The sequence below is a fragment of the Temnothorax americanus genome, unplaced genomic scaffold, assembly GCF_048541705.1.
Source record: "Temnothorax americanus isolate GAGA-0224 unplaced genomic scaffold, ASM4854170v1 Scaffold61, whole genome shotgun sequence".
Classification (NCBI taxonomy): Eukaryota; Metazoa; Arthropoda; class Insecta; order Hymenoptera; family Formicidae; genus Temnothorax; species Temnothorax americanus.
The window spans coordinates 385,216-403,472 of NW_027509762.1; the positions used below are offsets into that span (position 1 = coordinate 385,216).

General features: G+C 37.0%; 1 protein-coding gene and 1 long non-coding RNA gene across 8 annotated transcripts in view; both read right to left on the bottom strand.

The window, feature by feature from the left end:
- LOC143905464 (uncharacterized) overlaps positions 1-5,804 on the bottom strand; it is a 249,609-nt gene extending 243,805 nt beyond the window's left edge. For 2 of the 7 annotated variants that reach the window (XM_077420888.1, XM_077420889.1), the window contains exon 1: positions 1,977-5,804. The gene's annotated coding sequence lies outside the window, so the exon portion shown is untranslated. The remainder of the gene's footprint in view (positions 1-1,976) is intronic. The other 5 variants (XM_077420896.1, XM_077420894.1, XM_077420893.1 and 2 more) reach the window with 5 other exon arrangements.
- Positions 5,805-6,452: 648 nt separating this feature from the next.
- Positions 6,453-9,382, bottom strand: LOC143905432 (uncharacterized). The gene is made up of 3 exons (XR_013259198.1): positions 8,841-9,382; positions 8,265-8,480; positions 6,453-8,119 (listed from the first exon to the last, which is right to left on the bottom strand). It is a non-coding gene; the product is annotated as an uncharacterized LOC143905432 (long non-coding RNA).
- Positions 9,383-18,257: the final 8,875 nt, after the last annotated feature.

Here is an 18,257-nt window from a genome sequence, read left to right on the forward strand (position 1 = left end):
GAATTGATATTTTCAAAATGAGTTTAACAGATTATATTGATAAAAAGTGTTACTTGGGTTATATGTTCGAAAAAACTAAAGAAAAAAATAATAAGTTTACAACAAATAACAAGGCTATGTTAAGAGAAAGATGTATTAAATTTATAGTTACCCTAATTAAACAGTTAAGAACACGTTTGCCTAACAATATTGACATTTAAGAGAATATGTCATTGTTAAGTGTGGATCAGACTTTAAAAAGAAATAAAGGAAGATTGACAGAGTTATTAGAATATTTTGGAAAATCAAATGATTTAATTTGCAAGATTGAAACACAATATGGAAATATTAACTTCTTAAAATGGGATAATTGTACAAACAGTAGAGTTTTGGTGTGAAGTTAAAAATTTTAAAAATAGTGCAAATAAAAATCCATTCCTTGAGTTGGCAGACTTTGCTATAGAGCTATTAACTTTACCTTATTCAAATGCGGAAGTAGAGCGTTTATTTAGCAGTATTAATATCGTAAAAAACAAATTAAGAAATAGAATGCAACTTCCTATGCTATCGGCAATACTAACTGTAAGGGCCGGATTAAAGCGATACAACAAATGCTGTGACAGTTTTGATTTACCCATTTCAGTGGTAAATAAAATTAAAACTATGGCTACTTATATTTCCAATTATAATACGGCTGATGAGTTAGACTTTCTTATATAAGTTTACATATATTTTTACATAAAATATTTATTATTCGTTTTGTTTCTGATGACAGTTTTTATTTTTATTTGTCTAAAAGACAAAATATAAAAGTCATAGGAAAAGTTTGTAATAACAAAGTTTATATTTTTATTTATCTAAATAAATAAAATATAAAAAGAAGAGATAGATATAATTTATTTACTTCAGCTTTACAAATTAGTCAAAAACGGACTTGGTTTACAATTAGAACCCAGTCTATTGTACAATAAGTGTTTTAAGCCCTAAGCCCTAAAAAATTGTTCAATCACAGTTGAATTTGAGGAGAATACTTGACTGTGATTGGTCAATTTCTTAAGCCTTGTGTCTACGGTGCTAGAACTGCGTCCGTCGCGTCCGAGTTTCGGTTTTAAGCCAATGAAACTGCTACTTTTCTGTAAGAGCTGCAAGTTGATTGGCTTAAACCGAAACTCGGACGCAGTTCTAGCATCGTGGACTTGTGTCTTTTCTAGCATCGTGGCCTTGTGGCTTTAGGGCTTACGGCTTCACGATGCTAGAACTGTGTTCGAGTTTCGGTTTAAGCCAATGAAACTGCTACTTTTCTGTAAGAGCTGCAAGTTGATTGACTTAAACCGAAACTAGGACATAATTCTAGCATTGTGAACACCGGGCCTTAAGCACAATAAGACAATTATTATTTGTCGCTCCCTTACTCCTAAGTTTTAATCTCACACAAAGGTAAGCATTCTTCACTAATACGCTAACGTTGAGCTAACAATCTATTCTACAATAATTATTATGAATCTCATATATCTCTCTGAACTGCTTTGAACTCGCGCGATAGAACGAATATGGAGAGCCAACAGTAATGATTACAGAATCGCACATGACTGAATGATGGAACTTCTCAGTAATTATTTCTTTTCTACTATTTCTTTCAGACAGAATCGCTTACGATCTTAATTTTTAGATATTACTGTGTTTTTCAGTAAATATTACTTTTTTTTAAGCAAGTATCTGTGTATTGAGATTAAAAGTTGAGAATGAACGAAAATTCAAACTATTACTGTTTTTCGGCTCTCACAATCAGTGTGGAAAGTTGAAAACCCATGTCTGGGACTGTGTCTGATCGGGACTGTATCTGTATCCAACTGTGCGTGTCTAATAGGGACTGTGTCTGATCGCGGTAAATATCGTGTTCGATTGGTAATGTGTGCAATCAGGACAATCTCTTTTATAGTTGTTTTATTTTTTATGTTAAAATAGTTTCAAGACAATCTAAAATAAGTCACACTTACTATAATGTATTAAATTCGTGGAATTTTCCGATTTAGGTTCCAATCCATCAATACAATTTCTCCAGAGGCCTACATGTTTGTAGATCAATTTTCTACCAACTTTATTACCTCCCAATGGTAAACCTTGATTATTTGGCGATTTTAGTATAAACCAATGATCAGCTCCTATAGCCACTGACCATATGCATACCGAGAGTCCAACGAGAGCAGTGCAACCAAAAAGAATTCGTCTTTCAAAGATAACCTATTAAGAAATAGTAATATATTTTTATAATTTAACTTTCATTCTTACATAACTTTTATTTTTATAACTTAAATAAAGACTAGTGAAAAGAGTGGCCGATTGATCACGTTGCAATTGGCGAATAACCTGCACTTGGACACTACATTTGAATACGTTGCAAATGGATATACGTTAATGTTGGACACTGTTTAGTTGGATACAGTTCATTTAGAGGTAATATTTTTGGACACCATTCACTTGGACACACAAAAGTAATACACGTCATTTGTTTGGACGTGAAAGAATGCATGCCCGAGCGCTGTAAGCACTAGTCGATGTGGGGTGGACTTCATTTCACATGGAAAGTTGGAAACCTATGTGGAACTGTATAATGATAAACCACGTTTCACACTGTAAGCATCGGGGGGCGGTGTGGGGCGGACCTCGTTTTGCATGGAAAGTTGGAAACTTATGTGGAACCGTACAATGGCAGACCTCGTTTCGTACTATAACCACCGGGTTGTGTGGAACTCGTTTTTTGGGTACATTGTTCCGTGTCCAAATGAACAGCGTTCTTTTGTATCTAAGTGAGCGACGTGCATTTCTTTCGTGTCCAAGTAAACGGTGTCCAAAATTATTGTGTCTAAGCGAACCGTATTCAATATTAACATGTCCATTTGCAACGTGTCTAAATGTACCGTGTCAAAGTAAACCTCTCCCGCATATGGCTATGTTGTAATTGCCAACGTGTTACGATTGACTACGTTACAATTGCCCTCTGGTTGTAATTAACCACGTTACGATTGCTCACACAGTGATTGACCATGCGTTGTAATACTGGTTTCAAAACATATGGTAGGTGGGCTATATATTTTGATTCTCATTTTGTGTAACCTAGAAAGCATAATTTTAAGTTTAGAATTTTTATCTTATAAAAATTAAATCAAAGAACCCTCAAAATTAAAAATAAAATTAGAAAAAGCTGTGAAAGTCAGACACAGTTCTTTGTGCGTAATATCAGAATCACTGATTTATTACTTATTATGTTTTACATCAATCAATCCGTACGTTTCGACTCAAGTTTGAGTCATCTCTTCAGCGGTATAATATTAAAAAATTAAAATGTTCTCCGTTCCACCGTGGTGAGTTTCATGATTGAAGATTTCAGAAACAAAATTGAAAAAACATACTTAGAGACTAAAAAATTCATATCTGTAAAAATAATTTCATTGTTACTATAGGTATTGTTAAAAAATCTAAGGTAACTCACCAAGTAGTCTAGAGAACGAAAACATCGAAACAAGTAGAACAAAGCAGATATAAAATTATGGTATGGTATAAGGGAGCAGTGTGGTCTAATAGTAGAGCGCCAGACTCGTAATCTGTGGAACCGGGTTCGAGTTCACTAGAGCCATGTAGCATGAAATTAATTTTCCGAAAAAATCGAAAGAGCTGCACTCTCTCGCGCACAAGAAGACAGTTCCCGTGCGGAGAAAACTGGGCTCCGTCTTTCAGAAGAGACGTTAAGCAGTTGGTCCAGAATGGTCCCCAAGGTTGGGGGTTGCGACGATAAACTAGTTCCCTATCTCGCGTAAAAACCGAAAAAATTACTAAAAAGCCTAGAAGTGAAAACTGGGCATCGGATAACGTCGTAAAACTAAGGATGGGACTATTATTCTTAAATAAGATAACGATTTAATAAAAACATCAAAGAATTTCAAATAATTAAATATAAAATTATGGTATAGTATGGTAACAATGAAATTATTTTTACAGATATGGATCTTTTAGTCTCTAAGTATGTTTTTTTAATTTCGTTTCTGAAATCTCTAATCATGAAACTCACCACGGTGGAACAAAGAACTTTTTGATTTTTTAATATTATACCGCTGAAGATGACTCAAGCTTGAGCCGAAACGTACGAATTGATTGATATAAAACATAAGTAATAAATAAGTGATTCTGATACGCACAAAGAACCGCGTCTGACTCTCACAGCTTTGTCTTATATTTTGTTATAAATACACTCATTCAAAGTATTTTTATATAAAAATTAAAATTTGAAGAACAAAAATCGTTGCTGTGCTCTAAAAAGTAATTAAATGTTAAAACATCATATAGGTAATTAAAGGTAAACAAAATCTATCATATCAACGAAGTAAAGTGATACAAGCATGCATTTTGATTAAAATAGTGCGCGAAATATGAAATATACATATAATTGATACATATAATTGTAACATTGATATTGCTAGGTGCAGAAAGTAAGAAGTGATATGGTATGGACATCGTTTTGCGCGAAAAATTAAAACCTACATGGAAAAATACAATGATAAATCTTGTGGTAATTATGCATTTTAGGGGAGGCACCTCCGATGACCTTGACCTTGACATATGTTGTCAAGGTCACCCTCCTGAGTGATCTTCAGAAGGTTTTAGCCGTCGCTCGTTTTTTATTAAAAAGTTATTAACAAAAAAAAGTTTGGGGACCTCACCGATTTCAATGACCTTGATATATGTTGTCAAGGTCATGACCCCGAGTGACCTTCAGAAGGTTTTAGCCGTTGCTCGCTATTCGTTAAAAAATTATTAACAAAAAAAGTTTGAAAAATATAGCATATATAAGTGCATATATAGGTTAGTTGACGCGCTTTAAACACTTAAATACTTTTAAAGCGCGTCAACTAACCTATGTAGGTTAGTGATCAACGATTTACTGCTTTAAATGTTGTGTTTTGGTTTTTGGTAAAGCAGGGACTTTTTCGCAAAATAAAGTATTCTCTGTTTTAACAAAAAGACTTCAATTTATCAACAATTTACTGGTTTAAATGTTGTGTTTTGGTGAAGCAGCGACCTTTTCGCAAAATAAAGTATTGTTTGCTTTAACAAAAAGACTTCAATTTATCGACAATTTACTGCTTTAAATGTTGTGTTATGGTAAAGCAGCGATTTTCTCGCAAAATAAAGTATTCTCTGCTTTAAAAAAAAACGTAATATTAGTCGTTTATGCCTCTCAATACTTAAAATAACTGCTATATTTTCGAAACTTTTTTGTTTATAATTTTTTAATAAAAAACGAGCGACGGCTAAAACCTTCTGAAGGTCACTCAGGAGGGTGACCTTGACAACATATGTCAAGGTCAAGGTCATCGGAGGTGCCTCCCCTAAAATGCATAATTACCGATCTTGTTTCGCACTGCAAACTAATGTGGAGTGGACCTGCGTTTCCAATTAATCCAAGTAATATCCAAGTAAACTGTAATTCAAATACTTTTTAAACTACAGAAGATGGATCACGGAGTGGCTCCCCGATCACATATTTTAAGATCCATATCAGAACGCAGGATTAATCGCACTGTACTTATTGCAATGCGTAGCGAATTACAATGCACGGCCAACCGTAATACGTGATCAATCGCAACGATGCTCAATTGTAACGTGTTCATTTGTGGGCAATTGCAACGCCCAGATAACAATTCGTGCGGGGTCATATTACCTTCACGGCGTGATTAGCACACCGTGCATGCACGAACGCATCATGCTCGCTTCACGAAATGATTTTGGCATACGTGCGCGTATAGAAGGTCGCACTATGCCATCACGTGTGATTACACGTGTGATGGTACAGTGATTACGCACACGTGATGAGATAATGATTACACACACGTGATGGCATATTGAACACACACATGATGACATAGTACAATCTTTTACGATTAATATATAAATATATATACCATATATATATATATATATATATATATATATATATATATATGTATATTTGAGATCTGCTCCGTAATTTTTTTATATGAAAGTACTTGTCAAAAAACACCTTCAATAATTTTTTTAGATTTCTAAATTATCCGTTTCTGAAATAGTTTTTTAAAAAATTTAAAAAACTACCATTTTTAAAAATTTGAAAAAATTTACATGATTCTAATAAAATATAACAAAATTTTTTAGTCATGTACCAAGATAGAGATTTGATAATTACAGAAAAAAAAATTTTTAATCTTTTTAAAAATGGAACACATTTCTGACACAAAAATAAGCAAAAAAGTTCCTTATGATATAGGTCAAAAAAAGTATATTTAAGAAAATACATTGATAGATAGATATTTCAATAATGTGACAATAATGTCATCAGGTATTATAATAGCGATCATTACATTCATACTTATAAGTATATCGTAATAACCTCAGTTGAGATATTACGCACAAAAATAAAAAAAGAACGTTTGTTTAGGATTTTTCAAATAAAGGTAACAATATTTTGAAATAATAATAAGAGAAATAGGATCGTAACGATAAACAATCAATTTAGTAACAAAACCATGCGATCCAAGCCTAGGTCTTTTGGCAGCCTCATATTGGTTTCTGTATGCAAGTTCTAGTTCAGACGATAGCCACATATACTTCTTCTGAATAAGAAAATTTTAGCTTTTTGCGTTTCAAATACCTAGAACAGCTAGAATTATTTACACGTCTGTCATTTATGGTGACCAGGATATAACAGAAAAGAACAGCATTTTTGTTACTTAAAAAATAAAAATAAATTTTTAAAATAAGGTGAAAAGAACATGCAAATTTAACGTTATTCACACTTTCTTCGTTTCCCTATAAAAAGTTTCTGAAAAATATATGTTTTAAAGATCTTTTAAATCAGAATACCTCCGTTAATAATTCTTTACATTCTCTTCCTGACGGAAGAGATTGTACCACTTCTCAATATAAATATAAATTTATCTTGTTATGGTTTTATTCGATTATTCCGGCGTTTTTATATTTGTGATTTAATTAGATTATTGTTTACTTTGTTTATATTATTAGATGATTGTTTAATTGTATTTCGCGCCTCTTCCTCGAGATCATATGTAGTACCCCGGCTTCCCTCAGTGTCGCCACAAGCTTTTAAAGCTAGGGAAAGAAGTTTCCCTATGGCACGATGGCGCGGCTCTCGCGCGCCTCTTTCGTACTCGCTTAACCATCTTCATTCTTTCGCTTTGTGTCAGTATCGTCACACTTACAGATTTCGCAAATAGTAAAAATGAGAAAGAAAAGGAAAAGAAGAGCAGTTTCAATGGAAGAAGAGGAAGAGAATTGCAGGTTAAGACGGAAAATTCAACGATTGGAGAAGAAGCGGGATCGAGAGAAGGATGAGCATTGAGAATCTGAGGTTAACCTTTTTGCTCTGTCTGCAATCAAGCGACGCCTCGTCGCTCGAATGTGCTGCTGGCTCTTACCAGATGCACGCCTTCGTGGGACGAAGAATCACGTGCTGTGTGCTGCGGAGATAGTATGCACGCCTTCGTGGGACGAGGAAACACAGCACGTTGATATGGACAATACGTGCTTCTGGCTCTTACCAGATGAACGCCTTCGTTTGACAAAGGAACGCAGCACGCTGACAGCTCAAGTTTGACTCTCATGGTTCGTTATGCACGGTCGTCTAGCACTCGCCAGAATCCACGTCTTCGTTAAAACAGCATGCTGTTATAAGGTTAACCTCACTGCTCTGTCCGCAGTCAAGCGACGCCTCGTCGCTTGAATATGCTTCTGGCTCTTACCAGATGCACGCCCTCGTGAGACGAGGAATCACGTGCTGTTTGCGGCGGAGATAGTATGCACGTCTTTATGGGACGAGGGAACACAGCACGTTGATATGGACAGTACGTGTTTTAGCTCTTACCAGATGCACGCCTTCGTTTAACGAAAGAACGCAGCACGCTGACGGCTCGAGTTTGACTCGCATGGCTCGTTATGCACGGTCGTCTGGCACTCGCCAGAATCTACGTTTTTGTTAAAACAGCGTGCTGTTATAACGTCTAGGGTTTGACCCATAATTCGTTAGGCATTGTGCCTATGTTTTTGGTTCTACCATGCGGATAGACGGCTCAGTCTGGTCTCCCATGGTTGGCTGCGTTTACAAAAAATTCTAATGATTATCAATCCATCTACAGGTAAACGGTAATTGTTTCGATCTTTGTTGAGAAGTTCACCGTCTCGAGGACGTTCAGAGACCGAAGGCCGGCTGAGGTTTTCGCAAGATCGGGGATACTCACCATCGGATTACTCGTCGAGGAGTTCACCGACGAGATTCCTATTGAATAGTCGTTCAAGTTCGGGAAGGTGGACGTCATCTCGTTCGCTATAGAGACGCTCGATGTCGAGCGCCCGAGGGAGAGTTGTGACAGAAATCACTCTCGTCAACTCGCCAACGAACGATGCAACACAAGCGTTGGCGACTGCGCCTGATGATCAGATGGATCACGCAATGCCTGCAACATTATCGACGGTGCCTCTGATCGAGGATTTACAAACAATACCAGAACATGGAATAGAGCTTCAACAGGATATTTAAGTGTAATTGGGGTGCGTCTATTTTTAGACAAAAAGGCGGCAGCTGCGGTTCATAAAGATGTAGCTTTTTGCTGGTCAAGAATTTGCGAGAAGGGACTTCATCCAGAGGAAGTCAAGTCATATCCGACCCCAGAGAATTGTGATTTTATATATATCACGAGCCTAAAGCTAATCGCAGAAATTACATACTTCTCGTCTTAATTCACAGAGAGGAGTCTCTGGCTAAAAAGACATTCAAGGTTCTGAAGTCTCCGGCAAAACCTCCGCAGAAGAATTACCTGCAGGAAAATGCAAAAACGTAAAGGGCCCACTGCGCCAGCCGGCGTACAGAGTCGAACGACGATCATCGCCCAACATTTCGGAAGCAAGGAAATCATCACATAGCAAGGAGTCGAACCATCATTACAGGTGACGCCAATAAATAGGCTAGCAAAAGTAGGTAGACCAGCGGATAGGTGGAAATATTTCTCAACGCGTGGTCAAAAGTCATCAAAGATCCGGTTATCCAAAAATGGATTCAAGGTGACAAAATTATCTGCACATCATTTCCAAGACAAAAATGTCCTCCGGTCGAGCGTAGGTGATCCGACCTGGAAAGTTTATTGATTAAGAAGCAAATTGATATGTTGATGGCTAAAGGAGCGTTTGAGAAATGATCACCGATGTAAGGTTAATCTCTATCGAATGTATTTTTAGTTCCTGAAGCAGATGGAACATATAAGTTAGTACTAAATCTTAAAAAACTTAATGAGTTTGTCAAAGCAAAGCATTTAAAAATCAGAGTCTGGAAAGTCGCAAAAAGACTGATCAGCGCCCATGACTGAATGGCAGCAATAGATTAAAGGACTCGTACTATCTCGTAACCATCGAGAAGACCAGTAGAAAATTTTGGCGATTATTGTTCAAAGGTGAACTGTTTGAGTTCACTTATTGGCCTTTTGGCCTAAACGTGACACCGTAGACTTTTACAATAATATAGAAACCGGTAGCAGCATACTTAAAAATGCTTTATATTAGTTTCTTATTTAAACAATATTTTGCTGGTTGGTCGATTGTATAAGGAATTAATAATTATAATATTTGCGTTGCTTCTCCAAGAACTAAGATTTATAATTAAAGAAGAGAAAAGTCTTTCAATTCCACTCGACGTTACAAATATTTAGGGTTAATTTTTAACTTCCATAAGATGTTGATAGAGTTACTACAGAAAATGAGACGACGTACTACAGATTTATGGAATAAATTTAATATTACTTCACGTTACACGATAAGAGAATTTGCAGCCTTGATGGGCACGTTGATTTCACGTTGTCCGGTTTTCAAGTACGGGATAAGTCATGCGGGACGCTTCGAGAAGGTAAGACTCCGAGGACAATGATAATAATTTTGATGCAAGGATGACCTTCTAAAGAAATTTAGAGGTGAAAATAAAACATCCGTTGCGTGAGCACGCCAAGGAGCGAACTGGTTTACGAGCTCAAAAATTTGTCGGATGCATCTCGTACAGATCGGAGTGTCTTCTACGAGTATCAACGTTAGTCATGGGCTTTGAAGACTGAATATCTGAGCTTACATATTAATAATTTATTATTGAAAGCGACGTGGTTTGGTTTGGAGTGCTTTGCAAAGGACAAACAGGTTATTATCTTTTTACACATAGGTAACACAACAGCAATTGCGTATTTCAACCACAGTCGTTTTGAGAACCTTAGTTCTATTTTTGGCAATAGTGTAAGCAAAAAGAAATTTTGATTACGGCGTCGTATATCCCTTCCAGTGAGAACGTCGAGACAGACTACGAGTCACGGAGGCTACAGCCGGAAACGGAATTCGAATTTTCAGATAACGCTTTCCAGAAAATTGTTTATATTTTTGGTCAACCACAGGTTGACTTATTTGCCTCAAGGATGAATACGAAATATTAACGGTATGTGTCAGGACAGAGAGTTCCCGAGACTATGGCCATCGACGTTTTTACTCTGAAGTGGAAACAATAGTTCATTTACGCTTTCCCGTTATCTTTGGTGATATTAAGAGTTAAAAAATATATATATATATACATATATCTATACAGGGTGTTCCTTAAAGACCGCGCACTAAGTGGAGAGCATTAATGAGTTCCGTTACCCGGTGAGCTACGGTGCAGAGCGGTACAGGCGAGCGCGCTACGTTACCGTCACGGCCGATAAAAGGTTCAAATACAGAACCGCGAACGCGTAAAAATGGTCAGTCACGCTGTATTGCTCGCGCGTGCATTTGATTAAAAAAACATTTTTAATACAATTTGATGCACACAATTAATACGTATTACATACAATATAACAATCATAGAGGAATATGTAATTATAATTGTATTATTATGCATCTGCAACTATTATTCTACCGACTAAGTATGTGTTTACTCGAATAATATAATTACAGATAATATGATAATTATATTTACAACATTATTACCTATAATTATTCTATTGTATACGTAATGCATATGTAATTATATAAAAAATTGTTTCGCAATATTTTATAATTTTTACGATGTCGCATTATCTTCCGTATCTTATTTATAAGTAAATGAAATATTAAAATTAAAAGCTAAGTAATGTTACGGCCGATATTCCGAGCAATATTAAGGTATTAATAAAAAGCTATAATACATTTTAAATTATAATTATCGAGTTAACGTTTTGACCTACTTGGTCTTTCTCAGGGCACTGCAATCAAACTTACAAGTGATATAAATAAAAATAATAATAACTGTTGAAGTTCACATTATCAACACTGAAAATTATAGTCATCGCCGATGGAACGATTACGACACGCAAAAGAAATAAGGTCAAAGCAAACTTTGAATTATACGCCGTCACAGGCTACATAATTACAATAATTGTTACCGATTACAATAAATCCTGATCTGAGTTGCAGCTGACGGAGATGCTAATTTCGTGCATTTTCCGTATATTTTAAAAGGGGCAATCCTCTGTATGATCCTGGTATCAACCATGCTCAACGTCGGAAATTGTCATGTCCGATATTAAATGGAAGTAGAGATCGATGTTGCGTCAAGAACCTTTTAAAATATACAAAAAATGCACGCTCGTCGAGTAAAAAAATGTTACGCTCGTCGAGTGAGCTCGCCGCCGTAACACTATCGCGCACTCCACACTCGCGCACGTATTTCGCGGAACTCGCAAAAGGAAAGAAAACTCAAAAGAACTTAAGAAATGCGTTTATTCCAAGCTCGTAAAACAGAACGCGTGCGGATTCCAAAAATCCGCCAGACAGAAAATCAATAAATCCATCAACAAACTCCCGTTGTCAAGGAGCGCGCTTCACAGCTTTCCGCGACTTCTCTACTCAGTGTCCAGCACGGGCGTAACAATATATTAAAGGAAGGCGCAAGTGGCATAGGGGCGAGGCCGTACTGGGAAACCCAACCTTGGTTCCCTCTGTTTTTACCAGTTTACCAGTTTAACGATCAACATATTGTTGTTGCTCACAGGAGAGTTCAAAAATAAGGCATCACTCAGCTCATTGAACTCCTATAGGTCAGCAATTTCCTAAAAAAAATATATATATATATATATATATATATATATATATATATATATATATATAAGTACATATTCCTATACATTTACTTTGTTACGACTTTTTTCAATTATTAAATTCATGAAAATGACGGGCAATTTGTACATATAATATTTTATTTTTCAATTAATAAAATTAATATTTATTTACTATTAAGGACGTTCTCTCTCTCTCTCCGGTCCTTATACTAGAGAAAATCGATTTTTTTTAGGATTTTCTTGAAACTGTGAATATACGTTAATTTAAGTGTGCTTTATGCATGGTATAAATTTCAGTATACCTCTTTTGGTATAAAAAATAAAGATACTGAGCCTCAAAGTTTCAAACAAAATTTTTAAATTTAATTTTTTTTAGTTTTGGCATTTTTTCCTTATAGAACACGACGAGAAGAGCAACTTTGGTCCTCTTGGCCAATCTCGTATCTCTTACCGTTTGGCCCGGAAAATCATTTCATATATTAGTAAAAGTTGAAACTTTGAGGCTCAATATTTGGATTTTTTATACCGGAAGAGGTACTGAAATTTATACCACGCATAAAGCACACCTAAATGAACGTATATAACAGTTTCAAGAAAATCCTAAGAAAATCGATTTTCTTTAGTATAAGGACCGGAGAACGTCCTTAAATCCAATTTCATTATATTAATTTAAAATATAAATTTATTATTACAATAAAATGTAACTCATTTTAACCTTAAAAATTCTACATTTTGATTTAAATTAAAATTAAATTAAATTTATTAATTATAACTTCTTTTAAAATAATTTAAATAACAATACATAAAAAAATATTAAGTAACTCTTATCGTGGATTATCATTTACTAAACAAATTCCTCTAATTATTTATTATACCGTCAAATTATTTTAATTTATTACCTAATATATCATTTAAATTCTAATTATATATTGTGTGACGTGACATTTCCCGCGAAAAACGATTGTATTAAAACCGTATTAAAAGCTTATATGAATTTATTAAGAATCTTGTTAGAATCGAATATGCAAATCAATTATAATTTAAATATGTCATATTTAAATCAAATTAAAGTACCCCATCTTATTTAATCTATATATGGATTAAACTGGACCTTGCTTTGTTAAAATATGCAAAATCAGCCGCACAGACCAAAAAAAATGCAGAGTTAATATGGTTTTAATTTGCCAAATGTGGATTAAATATGATAATAAATTCAAAATTAATTTGTTAAATATAATCATATATAATCTATATATATTAAATATAAGTCAAATATAATCATATAAGTCAAATATAATCATATAAGTCAAATATAATCATATAAGTCATATAAGTCAAATTTGTCATATATAAATGTTATTTGATCTTATTAGAATTTTATATAATTTTGTTTTAAATTTAAAGTTATACCAATTTAAACTTAAACAAGATTATATAAAATTTTATTTTTTAAGCGTGCTACTTTATTATAAGAGTAGACTTCACGATATAACTGATACAAAAATTGTGTCGTTCCGAGACAGTGTCGTGTCTTCTTGATACCGTAATCTTATAACACTCTTTGTCAAATTTTAATTACGAGAAACAGATCACATCGAATGCCATCTATCGGATACTTTGAGATGCAATATTCTGATCTGATCATATATAATCTTATATGACTATATTATTTTTTTTTAATTTGAATCAAATATTTTACATGTTAAGTTCGACAAATAAAGAAACAAATTTTACCGCAAATATTATTTAAACATTATTTAAACAAAATTACGTTTTAATAAGAATCAAATTAAAACCAAAGGGCCTAGCGGAATAAGCATGTGAAATTGGCCCTTGATCATACAGAGCTGACATTAATGTCACAAGTTAGTACCAATATGATAAAACTTTCCACCAAACATTATTTTAAAAAATCCACTTTTTTATAAGTTATGCAGGGAGAAAGTAAAATAAAGAAATGTATTTTTCTCGAAAACCACTTGACCGATCTTGATGAAAAAAATATATGTTATGTAGACTAATAAAACTAATTAACAAAAAAATGTCCAAAATGTTTGTCAAAAAAAAGATCAAAAAAAATATTTGAACTTTTTAATATTTTTTTAGGGTGATATTTTTGAGGTACTTCTTTGAAATTTTTACGGAAATTTCTCTTAAAGTGTCCACTATAACATATATTTTTTTCAATTTTTTTTAAATGGTGGAACATAGTTAAAAATACGAAAATTGTAAGCGTCGCGTCACTCCGGCGCACCAGTGCAGTGCCATTCCGCGTTGCGGGTGTTCGATGTAACTTATTTACTAGCACATATGTACGTCTGCAATTAGCTTATAATATGTATACTTTTTAATTTTTATAGTTTCCAGAGTTTACTACGTGGAGGTTGCAGTACGGTTTTAAACTCCTTATTGGGGGCTTTTTTAACGTGAGTCCCCTCGCCTCTCACTATATTTCCGCAAAATCGGGGTGTTTTTTTAACGTGAGTCCTCTCGCCTTTCACTACGTTTCCGTAAAATCAGGGTGCTTTTTTAACGTGAGTCCCTTCGCTTCTCACTACGTTTTCGTAAAATCAGGGTGCTTTTTTAACGTGAGTCCCTTCGCCTCTCACTACGTTTCCGTAAAATCGGGGTGCTTTATGAATGTAAGACCTCTCGCTTCTCATTACGCCTTACACCTACGATTTTATTTAATTTTCTTCACTATCACTGTCTATTACTGGAATGTTATTTGTTTTTTTAAACAGATCGCTCAGTATTTCTGCTGGTTTCAAAATTTTCGCTAAATATCTTGCATGAAATAGATAATATATAATTGCAGCAATATGACAGCAGCATCCAATTGTTCGTAGCCCATTAGCGATCTGTTTAAGAAAACAAATAACATTCCAGTAATAGACAGTGTGTGATAGTGAAGAAGATTAAATAAATCGTAGGTGTAAGGTGTAATGAGAGACGAGGGGTCTTACATTCAAAAAGCACCCCGATTTTACGGAAACGTAGTGAGAGGCAAAGAGACTCACGTTAAAAAAGCACCCTGATTTTACGGAAACGTAGTGAAAAGCGAGGGGACTCACGTTAAAAAAACACCCCGATTTTACGGAAACGTAGTGAGAGGCGAAGGGACTCACGTTAAAAAAGCACCCTGATTTTACGGAAACGTAGTGAAAGGCGAGGGGACTCCGTTAAAAAAGCACCCCAATAAGGAGTTTAAAACCGTGTGCAACCTCCACGTGGTAAACTCTAAAAACTATAAAAATTAAAAAGTATACATATTATAGGCTAATTGCAGACGTACATATGTGCTAGTAAAGTTACATCGAACACCCGCAACGCGGAATGGCACTGCACTGTGCGCCGGAGTGACGCGACGCTTACAATTTTCGTATTTTTAACTATGTTCCACCATTAAAAAAAAATTGAAAAAAATATATGTTATAGTGGACACTTTAAGAGAAATTTTCGTAAAAATTTCAAAGAGGTACCTCGAAAATATCACCCTAAAAAAAAATATTTAAAAATTTAAATATTTTTTTGGTCTTTTTTTTGGCAAACATTTTGGACATTTTTTTGTTAATTAGTTTTATTAGTCTACATAACATATATTTTTTTCATCAAGATCGGTCAAGTGGTTTTCGAGAAAAATATATTTCTTTATTTTACTTTCTCCCTGCATAACTTCTAAAAAAATGAATTTTTTAAAATAATATTTGGTGGAAAGTTTTATCATATTGGTACTAACTTGTGACATTAATGTCAGTTTTGTATAATCAAGGGCCGATTTCACATGCTTACTCCGCTAGGCCCTTCGGGTTAAAGTCGCAATTGAATCGAGTAAAAGTCGCATACAGAACACATTAACTTTTTATTAAAGTCTTATATATAAATATTCTGCATCATGTATGGTTCTGGATCATATATAATCCACATAAGTTATCTTATTAAATACAAATTAAAACCATATTTGATTCGAAGTGTTATATGATCCACATAAGTGATCTAATTAAATTTTAATTAAAGCCCTATTTTATTGTGGATCATATTTAATCTACATAACTGATTTTAATAAGTGCAAATTAAAACTGTATTTAAACAAATATAATTTTAATATAAAATCTGGAATTAATTTGAATTTTACCCAAATTTAATATGATTTAATATGATTTTAGTTATATTCATATTAGATCGTTTTTCGCGGGTTGTCGCGTCCTCCGCCCAGACGGTAGCTCGGCCGAGGGGAAGGTTCGGGGTGGCGCCTCGACTCGAGTCGAGGAAGGGCCACTCGCGTTAACTAACCCTTTTAGGCTAATTTCCGTAGAGACGACAGATAGTGCCGGAGCGTGGGATCACGACCTAATGTACCGACGTTAGTCGCGACGAGGGAAGACCAGGCGCTCGGAAGACGTACGGCGGAGGGGTCGGACCGACGGGCGGGCTACCGGGGCCTGCCGCGGCTGCCGCTGGAAAACCGCCAGAGATGTCTCGCACAGCATAACACGGCCCCGCCGCAGCATGAACACGGGTGCACCACCGCGACTGCAGCGCGGGTGGGCGACCCGCATACTTCCTCCGACGGCGCCCCGAGGGCCGAGCGGCGCCGCCACGGCCTGGCCAGCCGGGCGGGAAACCGCGAGGGGCCCGCGCGCAACCAGCAGCCAAATCAAACGGGCCGCGAGAAAATGGCGGAAAATCGTCTGCAACGTCGCGAACAGGGCGACGCACACGACCAATCGGCGGGGCGGAAGAACCGCGAGCTTGAGGGCGCAAGTGCGGGGGCCAGGCGTAGTCCCGCCGAACCGACCACTCCTCACTGTCGATCGAGCCGCCAACGAGGAGCCACCCCTGGACGAGCGCCCCGACGCCGCCGAGCAGCAGCGAGCAGCCAGACGTGTAAGATCTCCACTCTGGTGCTACCAAGTAATTGTGGGCTCGATCTCGGTCGCGACTCGGCGCAAGTAAACGTGTATATCGAATAGATTACCGTGTGAATCGGCCTGATTACGTGTCGTATTTAGCTACCGGCTCCCGCCGTCGTGGGTGCCGGGAAAATTATCGCGGCTGTTTGTCGGGATCGCGGGCCTGTGGCCGGCCGAGATCGTAGCCAGGAGCCTCTCTGAAAGCTCTACTCAAAAGCTCGCGTACGATCGGCAGTCAATTCGCGGCTATCGTGGTGCGTGTTTTGTGAATCGTGGACGGAGGCGTGCCGCGGGCGGTACACTCCGGTGCATATTGTGTTTAGAGTTGCGTATTCGGATATATTGTTGCGTGTCGTGTACGGAAGCCCCGTGTGCGTGTCGGGATGGACCGCGCCGGGCACCTTGTAGTGTATTGCGAGCTTCGCGGATATTTTGCGTCACGTGCGCGGGCAAATATCGTCGCGCCGGCTCGAGGAAAGATCTCGCGAGCGCGCCATTGCGTGGCGGCGCGTATATTGTGTCGTGCGTGTGCGGATCGTTGATGTCGAGTCGGTGAAAATTGTCATGTCGGGTGGATAAAGATCGTTCACGTCGTGCGTAGGAGAATCGCCGTGCGTTCGGAATCGGGGAATTAGGACAGGGGCGGATTGGCGTTACCGCGTGGTCGCGTGTATCCAGACCGAGATTGCGGGGCTCGCTTGAGAGCTTCGTTCGCGAAGGGAGTCTCGCGGGCGCGAATATCACGCACTCCGCGCGCGCTAACGGCCGATCCGATTGCCGCGTTGGCACCGGCCCGTCGAGCGATATCCGGCCCTGGTTTTCCGATATGATTTATCCGCTCATTATGTGAAATATATCTAATTACTGTTGTTTATCGCCGAGCTTTATTTTGTGTGTCGGTTGTGTCACGCTCCTTCTCCACTTCCACCTCTTTCGTGCGGACTTACGCCCTGAGCTCGCGACGAGGCCATTGAGGCTACGGTGAGCATTGCCGAGACGTGGTGCGCGTCTATAATCGCACCTGGCGCCCAATCGCAAGGTATCGTCCAAGACCTTAGATACAGGAATTACGGTAAGGAATCTGACCTCGGTATCCCCTTTTGAGCTATCGTCTAACGGTAAGTCAATCCAATTGCAGCCGTGCTCCCTCGGCTAGCGAGACCGAGGAAAATCGGGTTGCAATATACTTAATTTCAATAAAATAATAGGGTATCTAATC